This window comes from Martes martes (genome assembly GCF_963455335.1).
Source record: "Martes martes genome assembly, chromosome: 4".
NCBI classification, from domain to species: Eukaryota; Metazoa; Chordata; class Mammalia; order Carnivora; family Mustelidae; genus Martes; species Martes martes.
In genome coordinates, this window is record NC_137891.1 from 35,342,583 (window position 1) to 35,361,505 (window position 18,923).

The window sequence follows — 18,923 nt, forward strand, 5'->3', positions numbered from 1 at the left end:
AGCAGCAAGTGGGTTTTTGGTTTCGGTGCATCTCCCTCTCCTCATTAGCTCATGTGGTTTAGCAGGTACATAGGCTGAACACAAATTCTGGTGCTAAGAGTGGGTCTTTCCCTATTCTTCAGGTAAGGGATATGCAGTGTTTGAAATGAATGGTGTTAAGTGAGACTTGGGGCCTCTCCTTTTCACTCCCCTTTATGGGAAGCATTTGCTTGCTTTCAAATGTAGTTGTCATACCCTTGGCACAAACTGAAATTCTACCACCACAAAGCTTGCTCTATAAAGACAGCCATATCCCAAAGACGACTCATTCAGGTGATGGCTAACTACATTCCCTCCCCAAGCTTATGACTTGGGATGCCTGGGGATAAAAGAAAAAGAACATAAGTAACAACTTATCACTTCCTGTTTGGGGCCTTCCTGCCTTAAAAAGAAATATATTTTTGTCTGACTTGAAATGGTTTGACCTGTGCTTGTGATAAATTAATGACTATAAAAGAATTGACATCAAACAATGATTTACTTGAGAAATTGTTGTACTTAGGCTGAAATGATGCTTTCAGTCAACACTTTGTGTCAAGCTGTCATCCCTACTTACTGGTAAACATCTTTGCAGGTGCACACACATGACAAGGGCACCACGAAATGCCCAGTGTGGGCCCTTGTTTGTTGTATCAGTTGGAAGGATGCACAGATGCTATTTTTGCAGTCTGGTTCATAAGTTTATGTTATACATCAGAATAATCTTAAACATTAGTTCATATAGATAGTATATGAATGATTGTTATATTTCTGATAGAAGAGAAGCATAGACTACTTTTGAGGCTTAAAATGTATTATAGCCAAACTATAGAGAGGGATTTATCCAATAGAATTTCTCCCTTCTATGTGTTATTTCAGACTGGATTAAAATCTTAAATGTGTTGGCTTTGTTTGTTGGTAAAAAGTTGGACTTCTCTTAAAAACACATTTGTAAGCAGCCTTAATTTTATCATAAAATATGTATAACTTTGGTGGTAGGTTCTATTCAGTAGCCTCTGGGGGCATCCAAATATGTTCTCTGTGGCGAAGGGGGATTTAGCTGTTCTGTGTGATGTGCCTTTAACTTCGAGACAATTTGACCTTTTGTGTTTTCCATTCAGCAGCTGACCAATTAGCTTCTGTACAGTTTCTCCGTATGTTGTGATGCTTTTTAATATCTTTCATCCAAACCTTCAGCTTGTCTCATTCTGGGTTGGGATTGTCTGTTGGCCTAAGAGCTGTGGTCATTGTACTGTGTTTGTCCTGTGAGTTTCCCCAACCCAGCCATGCATACGGCTGTTTGTCCAGGCTCTGGGGACCAGTAGACTCTGTTATACTAAAGGTTAAGCAGATGCTGGGGCTCTATCTAGATTCTATTATTTGGTGCTAATTTTTGGTATATTTGTGTATGGTTTATATTTTTAATTTCCTATATATTATGGTATTTTGAAACCTTCAAAACCTTTCTGGCTGGGGAGACACTGCCCTTCCCCAGGCTAACCAGTTCTTAGAGATAGCAAAGGACTCAGGGGCAACATGCCTTTGATAAGAAAACTAACCAATCTAGAGCCATGCCTCCTCCATCTAGCTCATTCACACCAAGCCAACATTTCCCCTGCTCTTACTCACACCAGGGCCCGGTACCAGGCAATGAAAGACCACCACCATAGCCCCAAACCCACTGGAGTTATTCAAACTAGCCAGTCCTAAACTGTTTCCTCTGCCCTGCCTTGTGTTTCCCATGGAAGACCTAGTAAAGACTGTGGCCTAGACTTTCCCCTCACTCTTGTTTTTTGCCTCCTGACTACCCTGAGGCTTCCCCCATGTGGCCTGTATGGTGTGGTGTACTTCCTGTCCTCAGGACCTGTGAGTATAATAAACTTTTGTCTTCCTGAACCTCTCCTGTGTCTCCCCTTATGACTGACCATCCCACAAAATCATACAGAACAATTTGCATTTTCATCAGTCGTGTCAACATTTGAGGGAGTCGTGTTGGAGTTAGTTAAAATAGACCATGCCTTTGCTTTTCCATATAGACTCCGTGTGACTGATGGGGGATCACTGATTGTTATATATGTCTTCACACAAGGGTGCCACGAAATGTCCTTGTTTCATTTCAGTGCTTATGTTGTCTCAGTGTCAGGAGCTTCTCCTTCCTCTCTAATCCAAGGCAACTGATTTTCCTTTGTCTCTGCCTTAATAAATCATTTTCTAGAATTGTTTGAGATTCATTTCAACATGCCAGACTCCAGAACATTCATCCAGGTAGTCTTCCTCCCAAAATTACAAATGCAACAAAATCTGCTAGGCTCAAGATATCGATACGTGTTCAAAGAGCACACCTTGAATCTTGAAAAGAATATAAGTGATAAAAGATGGCACTAACTGCATGCTGACTACCATTCTTCTAGAAGCTCCACTTCTGCAATGATTTGGCTCCCAGAGAATTGGGTCTTTTGTTTTTTAGCCATATGATGAGGAAAGCACTCATGGGCTTTCGGTATGACTGCCCTAGGATCACATTGGCCACTGTCACTTACTACGTGTCTGATCTTAAGGCCGCTATTTCACGTCTCTGATTCTCAGTTTCAGCTTCAGTAAAATGGGGATAATGGTAGCCACCTCATGGTGTTGTCATGAGGATCAAATGACATTATCAAATGGAAAGTACATCCCAAATGGTAGCCATTCCACAATGTTGGTTTCTCTCTGCCTCATTTGTTAATACAATGTGACTGTAATGCTATATAGTGATAAGTACACCCAGTTTAATTTTTAACAAACTATACTCATTAAATCAGAATTTGTAGCTGTTTAGACCAGGTTGAGCAGTTTATTTTTCTTACTGAGAAGAAGGGATTTGCTCAGCAAATTTTTCTGTCAACTGGAATGGTGCTAAGGAGAAAAGTTAAGCTACTTACAGCTTTTAAAAATTCCTACTTGCAATAAAGAGAAAGAATTAATTAAAAACAACCATTATCTAAGTCACTGAAAGGGTTGGGGAGACAACCTATTTAGTAATGCTTGCCACTGATTTGTACGCAATTAGTTTCTGTGTGACTTACAAAGGCGTGCCTCATTAAAACTAGTCTGTATTTCAGACATCTCATCAATTAAGATGTGTTTCCTTTTCAGTTAATCTGAATCCGTGAGTTTCTCTGACATTGCAAAAATGGAACATTGAGTTCAGGTAAAGAGCTGTCCATCCCTCACCAAAACTGTGGGAAAGACCTTTATTCAATTATGGAAATTTACATTACATTTACATTACACTACACTTAGGCTAATTATTGCTACACTCCTATTTCTTAGCCCTTCAGTAATTCGTAGAACATTTATTGACAGCCAGTCAATGACCTAACACTCAGTTACAGAAGAATTTTTCTTCTGGCATCAGGGAAAGAGATAGAACTTGCCTTCTCTAACAGTGAAAATGTGCTTTCTCCCTCTACCTGCAAATCTTGATCAGATCCAAATACTGATAGATACCAGGCTTAATAAGATGTTTAATAATTCATCTCATGCACACTTTACTCCATCCTTTGAATGAATAAGGACATGTCAAGAGTCAATTATTTGACATCCAGAAGTGAATACAGGGATGACCCAGACCTTAGGTGAGGCCAGAGAGACATGGGTGATCACCAGGTAACTACAGGGGATGGGGGGGGGGGTGTCATGTGCCTATGCTCTGCCTAGGTTGAAAGTCTGACCTCAACTTCAGGCTTAAGGGTACACTATAGGTTGTTATCATTATTAAGACATTTTCAGGATGCAATTACTTATTGCGTGTTTCTATTGCTACTTAAGATTTTTTACCATTATTTCTTTGCTTGTTCAGGGTTATTAAGAGGTGATTAGAAATGACAGCACTGAGTTGGATCATGCTGTTTGCCTGCCACCCTGATGTTATAATTTTGATCTTTTCTTAACAATAGTCTCTAAATATGTGTAACTTGAAAGCTCCCAAAACCTTTTGTCAAGGTCGTCAGTGACCTCTTGATGATCACTTCTCAGTACATTTTAATGTAATTCTTGAGCAAAATCTTTTATTTTTGTGTTTATTGCTATTAAGTAATGTAATCCTTTCCTACTATGTCAGTGCTCGGTGAATGTTTGCCAAATTCGGGATGACCATGGAAACTGGGTTTTGGAATAGTCCTTTATTTCCTACTTTATCATTATAGCATAGTTGTCTGAAATTCTTCATCTATTTCTATTTTTTTGACCTTGTAGTTTTTATAAAATTTTGTGTAATTATTATTGATTTTGCTTTTTTGATGTGGAATCCACTCCTTTGGCCTAAGCATCTTTAACTCTTTCCCTAGCCCCCCATTTCTCTTGTTCATCTGCTTCCAGATCTGTTTTATTCTTCTTGGGATCTTCAATTTGAGACTGCTTTTACAAGTTTTTTAAAATATATAGTCTCTTTACTTCTAAAATGTTTTTCTTTTTCTTCATTACAGCCAGCTCGCCCCTCTGTTCTTGTACTTGCATGCACTTTAGCTTTGTCTTAAGTTTGAGGAGAAAGATCCAAGTTGATTCTTATCTTCTCCTTGTGTATTTAAATCTTATCTCTTCATTTCAGTGGCAGCTTGTAAAGCCTATTTTTGTCTCCAAAGTTTAAAGACCTGACAAGGAGGCATGGTTCTCATTCTCTTGTCAACCAAGATGCTTGGAAGTGTCTCAACATGGAGCTTCCATTTCTTTCCTGTGCCCTTTGCAATCCAGTTTTACTCTCCTTGTCTAATGCCTGCTCTGAGAAAACTCATTTCTTGTTTTCTCTTGACCCTTTTAGTACTCATCTCCCTCAACTCCCTCCTTCCCAAAGCTCTCTACCCTCTTGGGTTCCATGACACCATTTTCTCTTGATTTCCCTCCCGATCCTCTTGGTCTTTTTTGGACTTATTTGTGGGCTTCTTTTCAACACTTATTCCTCTCCAGGGTTCTGGCCTGGCTCCTCTGTTCTTGTCACTATGCATAATCTTCCTGGGGAAACTCATCCACTCATATTGATTTAACTACCACCCCCCCACCAGGACTTTGTGCTATTTCCTCTACCATGAATGCTCCCCTGCTTTCTCTCTCTCCTACTCATCCTACAGATGAGTTATTACTTCCTCCAGGAAAGTTTTCTTCAGTCTATCCTTTGGATTAACTGTCCCCTGCACTGTGCCCCCAGAGTACACTTGTTGACACCATTATCACACCAGGCATTATATTATGATGAAATTATCTGTAATCTCCTTAAGGTCAGGAACTATGACCATTTTTGTATCCCTGTACCCAGTACAGGACTCAAGAGCTTTCTTTGAGGTTTGCTTCTCTCTGATTGAGGTATAATCCTCTTCATGACCTAGCTGAGGTAAATTTTTAAATTTTTAAAATTTTTAAATTTTTAAAAATTGTATTCTAGATCACATTTTCTCTTAACCTTCTATGGTATCTCTGGAAGGCCTATTATTTGCAAAGTTAATTCCCTTGTTCCACTTCGTAGTTCAGTCAAGGCCACTATCGTGTATTTATATGTTCGAGCTATGGTTTGACTTTAACCATCACCTATATGCTAATGACTCCTAACTCCTTTTCAGTAGTCCTTACTACTGTCCTAAATTGTTTCTGCACATCCTACCCCTTGCATGCAAGCATTTCCTATCCTCATGGTACAGAGTTTCTGGTCCTTGAGTCCTCCAACACCCAGGGCAAGTTGTTCAGGGTTGATGAGGAGAGAACTACTTCTAAATCCTTCATTTGGGTGTAGTGTGTAGGTTGGGAGGGAAGCAAAGGTGGGTGCTGGTGAGGTCAGCAAAGAAAAGAAGTGTCAGGGTAAGAAGGTGGTTGCATTAGTTTCATGTGGCCGCTATAACAAAATGCTACAAGCTTAGACTAAAACAACACGATGTTCTTCTCTTACAGTTTTGAAGTCAGAAGTCTGAAATTAGTTTCAATGGACTAAAGTCAATGGCTGGTTTCTTCTGGAGGCTCTGAGGGGAGAATCTATTTCCTTTCCATTTTCAGCTTCTAGGAGCTTCCAGCATTCCTTGGCTTCTGGCTGCATCATTCCAATCTCTGCTTCCACTGCCTTCTGCCTTAACTCTGACACTCCTGCCTCCTTTCTTTCTTTCTTATTTTTTTTAAGATTTTATTTCTTTATTTGAGAGAGAGACAGTGAGAGAAAGCAAGCAGACTCTCCCTGGAGCTGGGGGCCCGATATGGGACTCGATCCCGGGACTCCAGGATCATGACCTAGCCAAAGGCAGTTGCTTAACCAACTGAGCCACCCAGGTACCCAGCTGCCTCCTTTCTATAAGGATCCTTGTGACTATATTGGGCACATCTGGATAATCCAGGATAATCTCCCCATCTCAAGGTCCTTACTTTAATCATATTGGCATTGTCACATTTGCCATATAAGGTAGCATTACTTGTTCTGGGGATTAGGGCATGGACATATTCGAAGGGCCATTATTCACCTTACCACAGGTGGTCCTGAGTCAGGGTAGAGAGTGAGAGGGCTGTGAGTGAGACAGATATGGGGTCACACCCCATTAGTACAGCTGTCATGTCCCCAAGCCTCTGTTCCTCACAGTAAAATATGAACAGTTTCTCCTTTTTGAGATTGTTATATGAAGTAAAAGAGGTAATGTATGCAAAATGCTTTGCAAGATGACTGGGACATGCCTATACCCATAAATGAAGGTAGTTGTGCTAATAGGAAAATGGAAGAGACAGGAGGAGAGAGGGGAGAAAGAAAGAAAGAAAGAAAAAAAGAAAGAAGAGTAAAGAAAAGAAGAAGGAAGGAAGGAAGGAAAAAAGAAAGGAGGAAAAAGGGAAGAAAGGGAGGAAGGGAGGAAGGGGGGGAGGAAGAAAGGGAGAGAGATAGGAAGAAAAGAAAGGTTATTGATTGTCACCTGAGGCATCTGCTATAAGAAAAGTCATGCATGTGCATAGTTCTTGCTGAATAATGTCTGTGACTATTTCATAGCTCAGGACGTAAAGTCATGCACACATTTTACTAGAGTCCTGACTCCAGATTTCTTTTGCTTTCCACTGCAATTCCTTGGATTTTCTCTGGTAGAGTGTCTGACTTCAGATACACACTCTCCACTTTGGGGTTGCTTTAGGGCTGCCAATATGACCTGGTCAGCCTTGAGACGACAGGCCTGACCTTCATCCATTGGAGGAGTCTTGGTTCTGCTTCCAGACCAAAGATAAGGGAACTGTTGTAGGTCATCAACCAGGTTCTTGTGAGTGCAGATCCCCACCGGGCAGCAATTTTCACCTTGGGATGGACTTGCTTGTTCACTGGTCCTTGGAATACAGACGATCAGTACTTAATCTGCCATAGGCTGGCTGACTTTGCGGTCCACAAAGAAATTTGGTGGAACAGTCCAGGCTGGCCTCAGGCTCAGCAGTGCCAGAAACGGTGGTGTTGGGGCACAGTCTTCTCCTCCTCATTATGTGACACTGATAAGGAGTTTCTAGTTCATAAGACAACATCACTGGTGAAATCCCCCCAAAAGGAGTTGTGCAAGCCTTGCAAGGAAAGAAATAGAGGCTGCTGGAGCAGCAATGCCACCACTTCCCTGGAGTTGAAGAAGTCAACGTGATGGCCAAGGCAGTTGATACCCTGGCCACAGAGGGCCTCGTTCCCTCCTACCCCCACACACTGGTACCAGTGAGGATGGTTTGGATGCTGCTCTTTTGATCTCTGTCCCGGGGAGATAGGGTAGAGCCAAGACTTCATTAAGCTCCAGTGGGATGAGTGATGCAAATGCATCCTGCAGTGCAGTTTCCACTGTGTTCCATGGGGGAGGCAGCACATTTTGATGACTCTGGTTCCGAAGACCTGACCTCTCCTGACTTACTAAACCAAAAGCACAGACCCTTTTCTGCTTCCTATTTGGAGTGATGTGGGAGGAGGAGGATCCTCCGATCGTGGGGATACAGCAGACTTGGCCAGATGCACTGTGAGCTCAGAAGCTCAGAACCCTACCATTTGGCCCATGGGGCCAAACGTTCTTGTAAGATTTTTAAAGAGAAGGAGCTTTAGACTATAATTGGTGAAGAGCAGTCTCTCCACTGTGACTGCATTTCCCCTCATGTGTGAAAACAGTGGCGTAGCCAGGGGCATCTTTGGGTTCAGTCTAAGAGGAAGCTGAATTGGGGATACATTTTGTTCAAGTTTAATTAGAGGTATTTATATGATTTATAGTCCCTTTCATGTATACATGAATCTGGTGGTTAATTAATAAAAATATGCAATTATGCTAAGCTATCTTTCAGACTTTGGAACCACCTGTTCCAGGCACCTGTTTTAGCAGTTCTCACTAGGAAACTCTCCTTAATTCTTTACATGACTTAGGAAAAAACAGTCATACCACAATTCGGAATGTCAGAGTCCTGAATTATAAGCATGGAAGTCAGTGCCACTACCCTTAACTCTACCCACTCGCTAAGGATACCCATCTCCACCTACCCCCTAACCCGAACTCCCCTAACCCGACCATGACACCAGTGGCATTTCTAGTTACTTATTGCACACTTGAAATTGTGTTTCCCAGGAGGACAGTGGGGAACTGTTAAGACTGTGGTCTGTAGAGTCAAATGCTGGCTCAGCCACTTGGTATAGATTGGGAGCTTGGCTCGGTTTTCAAATGGAAGAGATGGTTGTAGAGGTTGAATTGGCTAACTCCTATAAAGAGCTGTACCTGCCCATGGTGAGCACTCAATAAAAATTCTTCACTCTGAGTCTTTCCAAACCACATTCATCTTTTAATCAGCTGTGGTCACAGAGCGCTTTGAATGTAATCATCAGAAATAAACTGAGACTACCAGAGCCAGAGGGGGGAAAAAAAGTTAATTGGAAGGATATTAATAGCTTAAGGAGCTGAGGGAAGAGCTGACCAAACAGGTTTTAGGGACGACAGGAACCAGGGCAATTGGGGTCTCAGAAGCTGGAACACGGAAACCATCCTTCTGAGATGCTGCTGGCATGGCTGCCTTTGCTCCTTGTTCTTGTCCAGGTTTCAGGGCCCAGGAGGGAGAACCAGCTGGCCTAGCTTGGTTTGCATATTCCCCCTTGGTCAGAGGAGTAGACGTTTGGGAGCAGCTGCCCTATTAAAGCCGCAGGGAGCTGCGAGACTGTTCCAGGAGGTCAGAACACTGGGCAGACAAAACTGCCCATACTCCATGGACCTATTGCTGGGTGTCCCTGAGGACCTGCCCAGCAAACTTCTCTCGACCGACTTTCAACTTCTTCTTTGCCAAAATGTAATCGCCTTTTGTAATCACCCAACATCACTGCCTCCCGACTTTCCAGATAATCATACCTTCTTCTGAATGACTTCTATAATGATTATTTACTTATATATTCCTTTATAAATATTTATCGACCACCTCCTTGTTGTTAAGTCCTCTTCTGGGGTCTGGTTGACCTCAGTCAAGCAAAGAAATCTCTTGCCTTCAAGGAAGGAGGCAGAAAACCAAAATAAACAAATAAACATATGACATGAAGTGATGACGGTGCTTACGACCAGGCAGTAATGAGAAAAGCCATCAGAAAGGGAAGGAGCAAGGTGTGTGTGCAGATGTTGCTCAGACCAGCAATTCAAGTTTATGTGAGTCCATTCAACTGTTCACATTTTGATTATTTTATTTGTTTTCTTGTCTGTCCTACATGACTAGTCGGGTTCTCCCCTCTAAGAGTGAGTATCTTAAAGGTGAAGTTGTAGCATCCATTTCTAGCCCTTAGCCCCTGCCTCATGGTGGATACTCTGTAAATGTTTGTTGAAGGAATGGATAAACCCATAGTATGGCTATCAGATGATTGTATTTTTTCTGCTTGTGACCCAGCCTACCATTCTTCCACACAGGGCATTGCAGATGGTAATTCCATCTGGGCTCTGCCCTTGTAGGTTCTCTATAAATGTTGCTGACTGACCAATTGGCTAGAAAAAACATTTGTATAACCTCCATTTATCCTCTCTCGTCCCTGTAATGAATTTGGTTTCTTTTTGTTATTATTATTATCTTTTTAATCATAACATGCTTTCTGAATTTAAGACCAGCTTTAAGAAAGAAATGGGAACACTGTCCATTCCTCCCAACTTGAGTCACAGAATCATGGCATCAGAATGAATCATAGGCTCTGAAAGCAGCTCCGGACAGCACGTGGCGTAAGTGAAGTTGTGCTACGAGGAGCAAGGGTGCAAACAATGATCCTTTCATGGAAACTAGAATCCTATTAAGCCTATTCCCTCCATACTTGATTTCCATATGTACTGAAGTGGAGAGAACTAGATCAATCCTCATTTAAGTACTCAGTCTAAAAGTAGAAAACAAGAGAATAGAATGTTTTAAAATATTTTTATTAAGCATTTTGTAAAACAGAGCAATATCGATTGCCTGTTGTTTTGAGGTGGCCTCCAGCCTCGAAGAATTCATGGCTTCTTACTCTAGATCATGAATGAACTGCCGTGGACACGACTGTCTGGTCACGATGGTAGCTGTGTTTATAAGTGATCAACTGTGCTGTGAATATATTTAGCGTGTGCTAAATGCCCCTGAGAGGATGAGTATCATCTGTTTCTAGCTTAATTGTGTTTTAGAGCATGGCACATTTTTTTTTCCAGATGAATAAATATTAAGCCTTTTCTACTTCCTGAGGAAAATGAGGGCTGGATTCTGATATTCAAATTACTAGACTTATTAAATCATATCAAAATGAAAATGTAAAGAGCTATTTGATTCTATTTATAAGTTCATGTCACAATATACTGTTCAGTGGAAATGCTATGTTTTGGCATCTAAAAAACTAGATATCGACACTGAGACCAGAAACCATTTTATTCGTCATTAACGTGAGTGGATGTTAGGGCTGACGGATAAGATAGTTAGAAATACTGGTGTTGGTAACTGAACAGTATCCTCATACAACACTTAAAACATTTCAAAGCAGTTTTTATCCGAATGTTCTCAGACATTCATATCATAAGATTGAAATTTGTATATGCAACCCAAAATACATAAAGTAACTATTTCATGCACTGACACAATTAAAAGAGGATTCACTTCAAGCTTCTGAAAAACCAAATTTGGCTACATCTGTATTTATTTGCTCATCAACCATAAACTTCCTGATGGAGCTCTTATAGGAAAAGTAAAAGCCGACTTGAAATGGATGTCAGAAAGGGATTTTAGAGTTAATACATGTGCTTTTCTGTATAAAGAGGCCTAGTAATAGTAAGCGACTGCTAGTAATGGCCAAGCCGGGACTAGACCCCGGAATTCCTGTCCTTTGCACCTTATCTCCTGATCCCTGAAGCGATCATTTCAATTAGCAAGATATGTATGTAATCTACAAAATTTCCCTTATGTATGTCTCAACGAAAGCTGCTATTATATAAAAATAGAATCTATACCCTGTTCATTATTTACAGCTGTGTTCCTATCTACCTTCACACCCAACCTCCAGCATTGTTTTAGCAATCTCTGAGAAAAAATAGGTAAGACAGGCTGTGTTTCAATGTACTCCTGTGCGCAGATCAATGAAAGTTGTCTGGGGGCCTAGAGAACAGGCAGAGCTTTTGATACCTTTCATGTGATGTTCTCTTCTCCTGGTCTCAGCCCAACTGAGTGAGATGCCTCCAACAAGCTTGGTCTTTAATGGCCTGTCCACTCTGATACTAACGACAGCTGTTGGCATCCTATGCCAGGTCAGCTCTAGTAACTGCTCATTTATCTACCTTGCCATTGTAACCAAGTGTCCTTTGTTGTTGTTGTTTCAGTAAAATCGGAAAGTCTGAAATGGAGTCAACTATATTTCAAAATGTAAAACACTGTGAATTCACGTTGACTAGATTCCACATCCTAACAATGAAAACCTAGAAAATACCCCTTTTCAAGTTGTAATCTGTTTATATGTCAACAAAGTAACTGTGAGATAAAGGAAAATATATAAAAGCCATTTCACAGATTTTTTTTTTTTCCAGTTAAAAAAATCATGCTCGGAGGGGTGCCTGGGTGGCTCAGTGGGTTAAGCCTCTGCCTTTGGCTCAGGTCATGATCTCAAGGTCCTGGGATCGAGCCCCGCATCAGGTTCTCCGCTCAGTGGGGAGCCTGCTTCCGCATCCACCTCACCCTGCCTGCCTCTCTGCCTACTTGTGATCTCTGTCAAATAAATAAATAAAATCTTTAAAAAAAATCATGCTTGGAAAGGTTACATGTTATTAAACCAAAGTCTCTTCTAAATATCTGTATTATTAAAGTGTGTAGGTTATTATAAGTAAAAAACATTAAGAATCTATCTTAGATCAGAATTCTTATATTGCTGGCACTAAGAATAACATTATAACTATTATTTGTGGAACATCCAGAGGTTTAATAACCTGCCTGAGGTCCTTACACTGAAATATTTTGCCTCTAGTCTATGTTCGAAGGGACAAATCTATTAACTCTTTGGTAAAACTCTTAGTTCTGGTTTAAGTATATTCAGTACTTTGTTAAATGCTTGCAGGAATATGAGTCCTTGGTATAGTGACAGATACATTTTGCAATGATTGGTATATCACCAAATACACTGAAATCGGTAGAATATTATTTTTTTTCTAGCATGTCAGTCGGAACACCTTTTCCTTGAATTATTACAATATTTTAAATTAAAAAAGGATGCTATTTAGAAATCCAAACAATTACCCAATTCCTGATAAAAGTGATACTTTGATATTTAAGAATTAATTGGTGTGACTTTCCCAAGAGGGCTTTGACCCTGTTGATAGTTTTGAAACTATATCTGATGGACTAATTACATTGTCTAGACTGGTACCCCCAGAGATACCCAAATGCACTTTTTTTTTTTTTTTAAATCAGAGAGAGGTTGCAAATGTCAGAAAGAAAATCTGAGAGACCACCCCTCTCCCATGGCCATTGGCAAAGGGATTCAATGCATCACACCCCCTCCTTGAAGTCTTCCCAATCAAACCCACTCAGCCAAACTCAGTTGGCTCCTCACAGACTAAACCCTTTGATTATTCCTTTCCCCTGACCTATGAATCTAATCACGACATCATTCCCATTTATTGACCTATTATATTGTGATTTCTTATTGTAGCATTAAGGCACTGGGTTTGCTAATTCTTTTTGGAATACCCCTAACCCTTGGTACATCTCGAAGGTGGCTCTTTTGATACTTGCTCTGACCTGAAAAATGAAGGTCCATATTCTTGACTATCCCTTCCCTTGAATCCATGTCCTCTTCCAAGGAATTTATAAATACCAGCAAGAGGTCAGTGCAAGATTCCCCACTGTGTCAGCCTCCACCTTCTTTTTCTAGGTTAGTCCTTTCTGCCAAACCCATCTCCATCTCTCCTGTCCTCCTGTTCCCAAAACGTGTTATTGGCAACTAAAGCCAGGTCATGAGAAGCTTCACAGAGCTCTGCCACTAAATGTACAGGGAAAAATAATATTGTAATCCTTGCAGATACTTCCATTCAGCATGGTTATTTTGCCTGTTTCCTTTCAGATTATCTCGGCTTGGTCTCTGGGAACCACCCATTAGTGACCATCGTAAAGTAAGTGTACATTTAACATTTTCTTTCAGTCAGCTGTAAATGGAAATCTCAGTTTTGTTTAATTCTTTTCACAAAAGACAGTTTCAAATATTTTATCAGTGAACAGTGACATCATGACTGGGTGTTTCATATATAGGAAAAGATAATAAACCTTTTCTTCAACATTTGCGGAAAAGATACCAGAAAGGTACAAAATAAAGCAGGCACTGCCCCTCACCCTGGGATATTACTTGTAGCCTAAGAAGGTGCATCTGCAGCCCCTGAGTGGGGTGGTTTCACTTCACCATCTTCATCCTTCGCAGCTGCCAGAGTCCTCTCAGGGGAGGAGACATTACAACAGCCTCTTCCTTCATTTTAAATTGGGCTGTAGCCCAAGAAAGTATCTCAAATGGCATTAAGCCAATTAACATCTAGCACAGAATTTAGCACCTAATGGGCACATAATAGGTATTGGTGGGAAATGAATGTAGGTGGACTCATTAATCCATTAATCTGCTGCTCCGTGAGGTCCTTGCCACTGTGAGGCAATGTGGTGTGCTGGTTATTCCCCCAAATCTGGAACAAGGTGCTTGGGTTCGGTTCCTGGTTCTGCCACTTACTTGCTGTATGACTTCGGCCTCATGTTTAAACCTCTCAGTATCCCAGTTTTTTCATTTATAAAATGGGGATACTAATACTACCTATCTTGTTCAGAGGTTTTTACAAGGATTAAATGTGTTAATATTTGCAAAAGGCTTCAAATAATGCCTGACACATCTTTGTAAAAAATGTTGAATAAATTAAAATACATGAAGCATATAGGAACATCCCAAGGTCCCATGTCTAGAGACTGAAAAATTGGTTTGGCCTAGAAGCAATGACACCTCAGTAGCAGTAAACACACCTACTGCCCAAATCTTGCTTTTAATACTATATTCCAATAAAAGGAACCCAAACTTCTTGGAGAAATAGCTGATTTAGGACTGAGGCAAGAAATACACAGAATGAGCCTGGAGAATCTTGTAGTACCAGAAAGTAAGGTAATGCTAAAAGAAAAATGAAAAACAAAACAAAGCAAAAAACCCTTCACAACAGTGTGACACAAAGTATGTCACAAGGACATAGGAGTTAACAAAAGTACTTCCAACCACCAAAGCCACAACACTTCAAGCAACAAAGTAAAGTAGTGGTATAACCCAAAGCATAAAATCAATATATATTCAGATTTTAATAATTGGATCAATATATGAAGAGAATAGGGGTGCCTGGGTGGCTCAGTTGGTTATGCGGCTGCCTTTGGCTCAGGTCATGATCCTAGCATCCTGGGATCGAGTCCCACATCAAGCCCCTTGCTCCGGAGAGAGCCTGCTTCTCCCTCTGCCTCTGCCTGCCACTCTGCCTGCCTGTACTCTCTCTGTCTCTCTGACAAATAAATAAATAAAATCTTAAAAAAAAAAAATATATATATATATATATAGAGAGAGAGAGAGAGAGAGAGAGAGAATAGATAAATCTCCCATGTGGAAGAATTCCAAATACTCCATGTAGATACTCCGCTTTCCAGGAGGTAAAGGATGACTCCCCATGGGGGTTGCACACCCTGATTTTCCTCCAAGGAGTACAGTAGGAAAGGGCCAGAGGGGGGGTGGTGGGGAGCACTGGGGAAGAGTCACGTACCACAGAGGAACCTGACAAACACTATCTCAAGCCAGGTCATCCATAACATCCCCAGTGATAGGTAATCTTGATAGTCTTTGTCCTTCACAACATGTGGTAAGACTGATGCTTTACCTCTGGTCCTCTTCCCCAAAACACCTCACCCCATTCTCCTCAAGAGAAAAACATAAGACAAATTTCAGTACATCCTACAAAATACCTCACTACTATTCCTCAAAACTATCAAGGTCATTAAAAATATTGGGAGTCACGACCAAGAGAAGCCTAAGGAGGCAAGACCACTAACTGTAAATGTGGCATCGTGGATGGGATCCTGGAACAAAGGACATTAGGTAAAAAAATAAGGAAATCCGAATAAACTATAGAGTTTAGTTAATAGTATATCAGTGTTAGTTCATTAATTTGAAAAATGTCCTATAGTAATGTAAGATGCTAATGATAAAATCTGAGTAAGGGATATACAAGAACTCTAATACTGATAATTCTGCAAATCTAAAACTGTTTGAAATAAAACATTTATTTAAAAAAATAAGGAAGCGTGCACATTAAAAAAAAAAAAAAACTGGTTTGGAAGTGTACTCTCCATTTTCTAAGTACCAAAATAATAGCATGTTGAAAAATGCTGAATTTAACTAATTTATATTTTGAGACTCCTACACAGAGAATTATATTCCACATTAACGTTTTGAATTGGATAAACGTAGACATATCTATAAAGCATGCTGCTGTATTTCTGCTATCCCCAAGTGGAGGAAAAAGAGAACAATTGGCAACACAAACCTTTTTTTTTTCCCAAGAATAACAGTTTTTGGAGCTCCAAGTGGATTATGATTTGTGCATTAGTTATATATTGAAGCAAAACAAATTACCACAAATTTAGTAGCTTAAAACAACACATAATTATTATCCCACAGTTTCTTTGGATCAGGAATCTGGATGGGTCCTCTGCTCCAGGGCTCATAAGGGTATAATCAAGAGGTTGACTATGCTATGGTCATTTTGGGAGCTTTTTCCTTCCAAGTTCACGTGCTTGTTGGTGGAATTCAGTTAAGGTTGGAGGCCTGAGATCCCCCCTCTGGTTGCTGGCTGTCACCTGGGTGCCCTCATCTCCTAGGTGTTGCTCACAGTTCCTGGCCATGTGGCTGCCTGCCTCTCACATGCCCCGTCATAACAGGGTAGCTGATTTCAGAGCAGCAGGAGGATCTCTTACTCTAGTTTGTTAAGGTGGACACTTACATAATGTAATCTTATCAAGGGAGCGACTCTCCCGTAGGCTTTTCCGTAGTCCGTTGGCTAGAAGCAAGTCACAGGCTCTGACTTCTCCCTAGAGGAGAGGATCACACTAGGGCCTGGCTCATTGGGGATCGCCTTAGAGCATATCCACTACCACAGGAGAGTTTTGAAACAGATCCAGGCAGCTGGGCATAGATGAGCAAACTAAAGAAGAAGAGAACAAACTGGAAAGGCTGGCTTCTTATTTTCAAGCAAACTACATCTTAAAGGAAATAAATTTCATCCCCATCCCTCCCCTGACACATAATTATGTTTAAAAATATTCTGCAAAATTTAAAAATATTCCTCAAAGTTATCAAATGAGAGTTCCAGTTATTTAAGCTGAAGGAGCCAGAAAAATATATTTGGAGATCATTCATAAATACATCACATTTTCCTAACTGGTGTTTTCTTTTTCATTAGCAGTGAAGAAATTTGGACAAAATTTCAACAATATTTTTGCATTTGAAGAACTCTCATGAAAGTTTAAATAATATGATCTCATTTTCAACATTTCATGACTTAATTTTTATCTTTTTTGAGACTGTAGTTTTTTAATACTTACATTTTTAAATTCGATCTACTAATAATTATTAATAGGTTGATATTGTTTAGGTAGTAATTTTTACACTTTACATGATGCTTAAAATTTGTGTATTTTAAATATATTAAATATTATTTTCCCTGACTTCTTTTTTCTGGGTTCTGAATCCTTTTCTCATAAAATGTTATATACAGAAATACTGGTATTGTCATTTTGCTCCAGTGCTGTAATCACCACCCAGATTTTCAGGATCTCTTTTTTTTTTTTTCCTGATTGCTCCTTGTAACACCAAATGTTCCAGAAATCCTAGCCTTTTGGCTTTGGAGCAATAGTTGCCAAGTTGCTGCTTATATCTGGAAATAAAGCACACGTATCGTTTGTTAGATCCCGTTTCTAACCTTAGGTTTGTATCATGTGATGGCTGGGTCTGTGCATCTCCACAGAGATCGATACAAACCTATTAACTGACTGAGCCAGAGACCTTTGCTGCTTGTGTCTCCAATATGCAGCTGCCTTGAAAACAGGCAACTTATGGAAAGGAGGCTTATTAGCAACCAAGCTGAAATGAAAAGGAAGTATATATATTGCAATAACTCAATTAAGAAATTCAAAGGAGGAAGGATTTCTTGTGGTTCCTCCTCTCGCACCCTTTACCTCTTTTTCACATCTTTCTACCTCTATTGTTTTCTTTTCACTGCTTGGCTCACAAGCAAGCCTTAGGCTGTAGCTCTTGGTTTCTCTGGGGCCACGTATACAAAGGGTTGTTATTCAGCAGGGTGAGAACATAATCACCTATAGCTATCGGTAAAAATCACTCATTTAGCATAGAAAGGTCAAAGCTTACTTGCTTTCTTCCTTCCTTTCTTCCTTCGGGTTGTTTTCTTTGTGAGAATTAAATAAAGGGATCTTTTTTAAAAAAAAATACCAAATAAGTTAGAGTAAATAGAAGTAACCTTTCCTGCTTGTGAAGGAAGTATTCAGTGAAAGCCCAAAAGAAGAGCATTTGGCGTTTGCTGGAAGGTCACAGGATAAAGCTGTTCTTTATCAGAGCTGAATTCAGTGGAAGATCTTGGGATTTGCCAAGGTTGTTGGCCCAGGGTGGTCATCGGCTCTCTTTCCCTCAGTTTCAGAAAGACTGAGACTTGCCTTTGCCATCTGTTTTAATATATAAATCTGATACTTTCACCTATTACTGAAATTCTGGATTGGTTTATTACGATTGGAACAACCATTAGATCTTTTCATTTAAAAAGCTGGACTTATCTTGCAGTAATATATTTTCTAAATAGTACCTCTGTACATTAGAACTGTCCTCAGATTTTGTTTCTAGATCATCCTAACATCGTTGTGCCTCATGGTGATCAAATCCGGGATGGACTTCCTGGTTTGGAGGGCTGAGATAGCAACTGGTTGTGGCTGACTTGGTCTTTTGGCATAAGCTAGGCTTTTGCGGAGTCATTCAATCTCTTTATTTGGTACTGCTCTGGGGGCCCCGTGTACCCCCAATGAAGCTGAAACTGCCTTCTTCCACACTGAGCTCTTCTTCCCCCCCGTTTCCTGTTACACGTATATATCTGTGATTGGTTATTCCTGTCTTGTCTTACACACCCATTGTTTGCTATTGACAATTAACTTCCACAAAGAGACTATAAGCTCTTTGAGGGCAAGGATTCCACCTTCTTGTCTTTTATGTCTTCACAAGGCTCAGGGTCCTTGGCGTTTGATGCCCACTTGCCACCATGCCCCATGCCTGCCACTCTTACACCTGATCAAATAGTGTTTCCTCAAACCAAAGGAATTATATACCTTCCATTTGCCTCCTTCTATGCTGGGGGCCACAGAGGTGGGGCCAGTCCAACAAA

General features: G+C 40.4%; 1 protein-coding gene across 3 annotated transcripts in view; it reads left to right on the plus strand.

The window, feature by feature from the left end:
• Positions 1 to 18,923, plus strand: part of NCALD (neurocalcin delta) — a 381,527-nt gene that overhangs the window by 193,013 nt on the left and 169,591 nt on the right. For all 3 annotated transcript variants that reach the window (XM_080802054.1, XM_080802056.1, XM_080802057.1), the window contains one exon: positions 13,541 to 13,589. The gene's annotated coding sequence lies outside the window, so the exon portion shown is untranslated. The remainder of the gene's footprint in view (positions 1 to 13,540; positions 13,590 to 18,923) is intronic.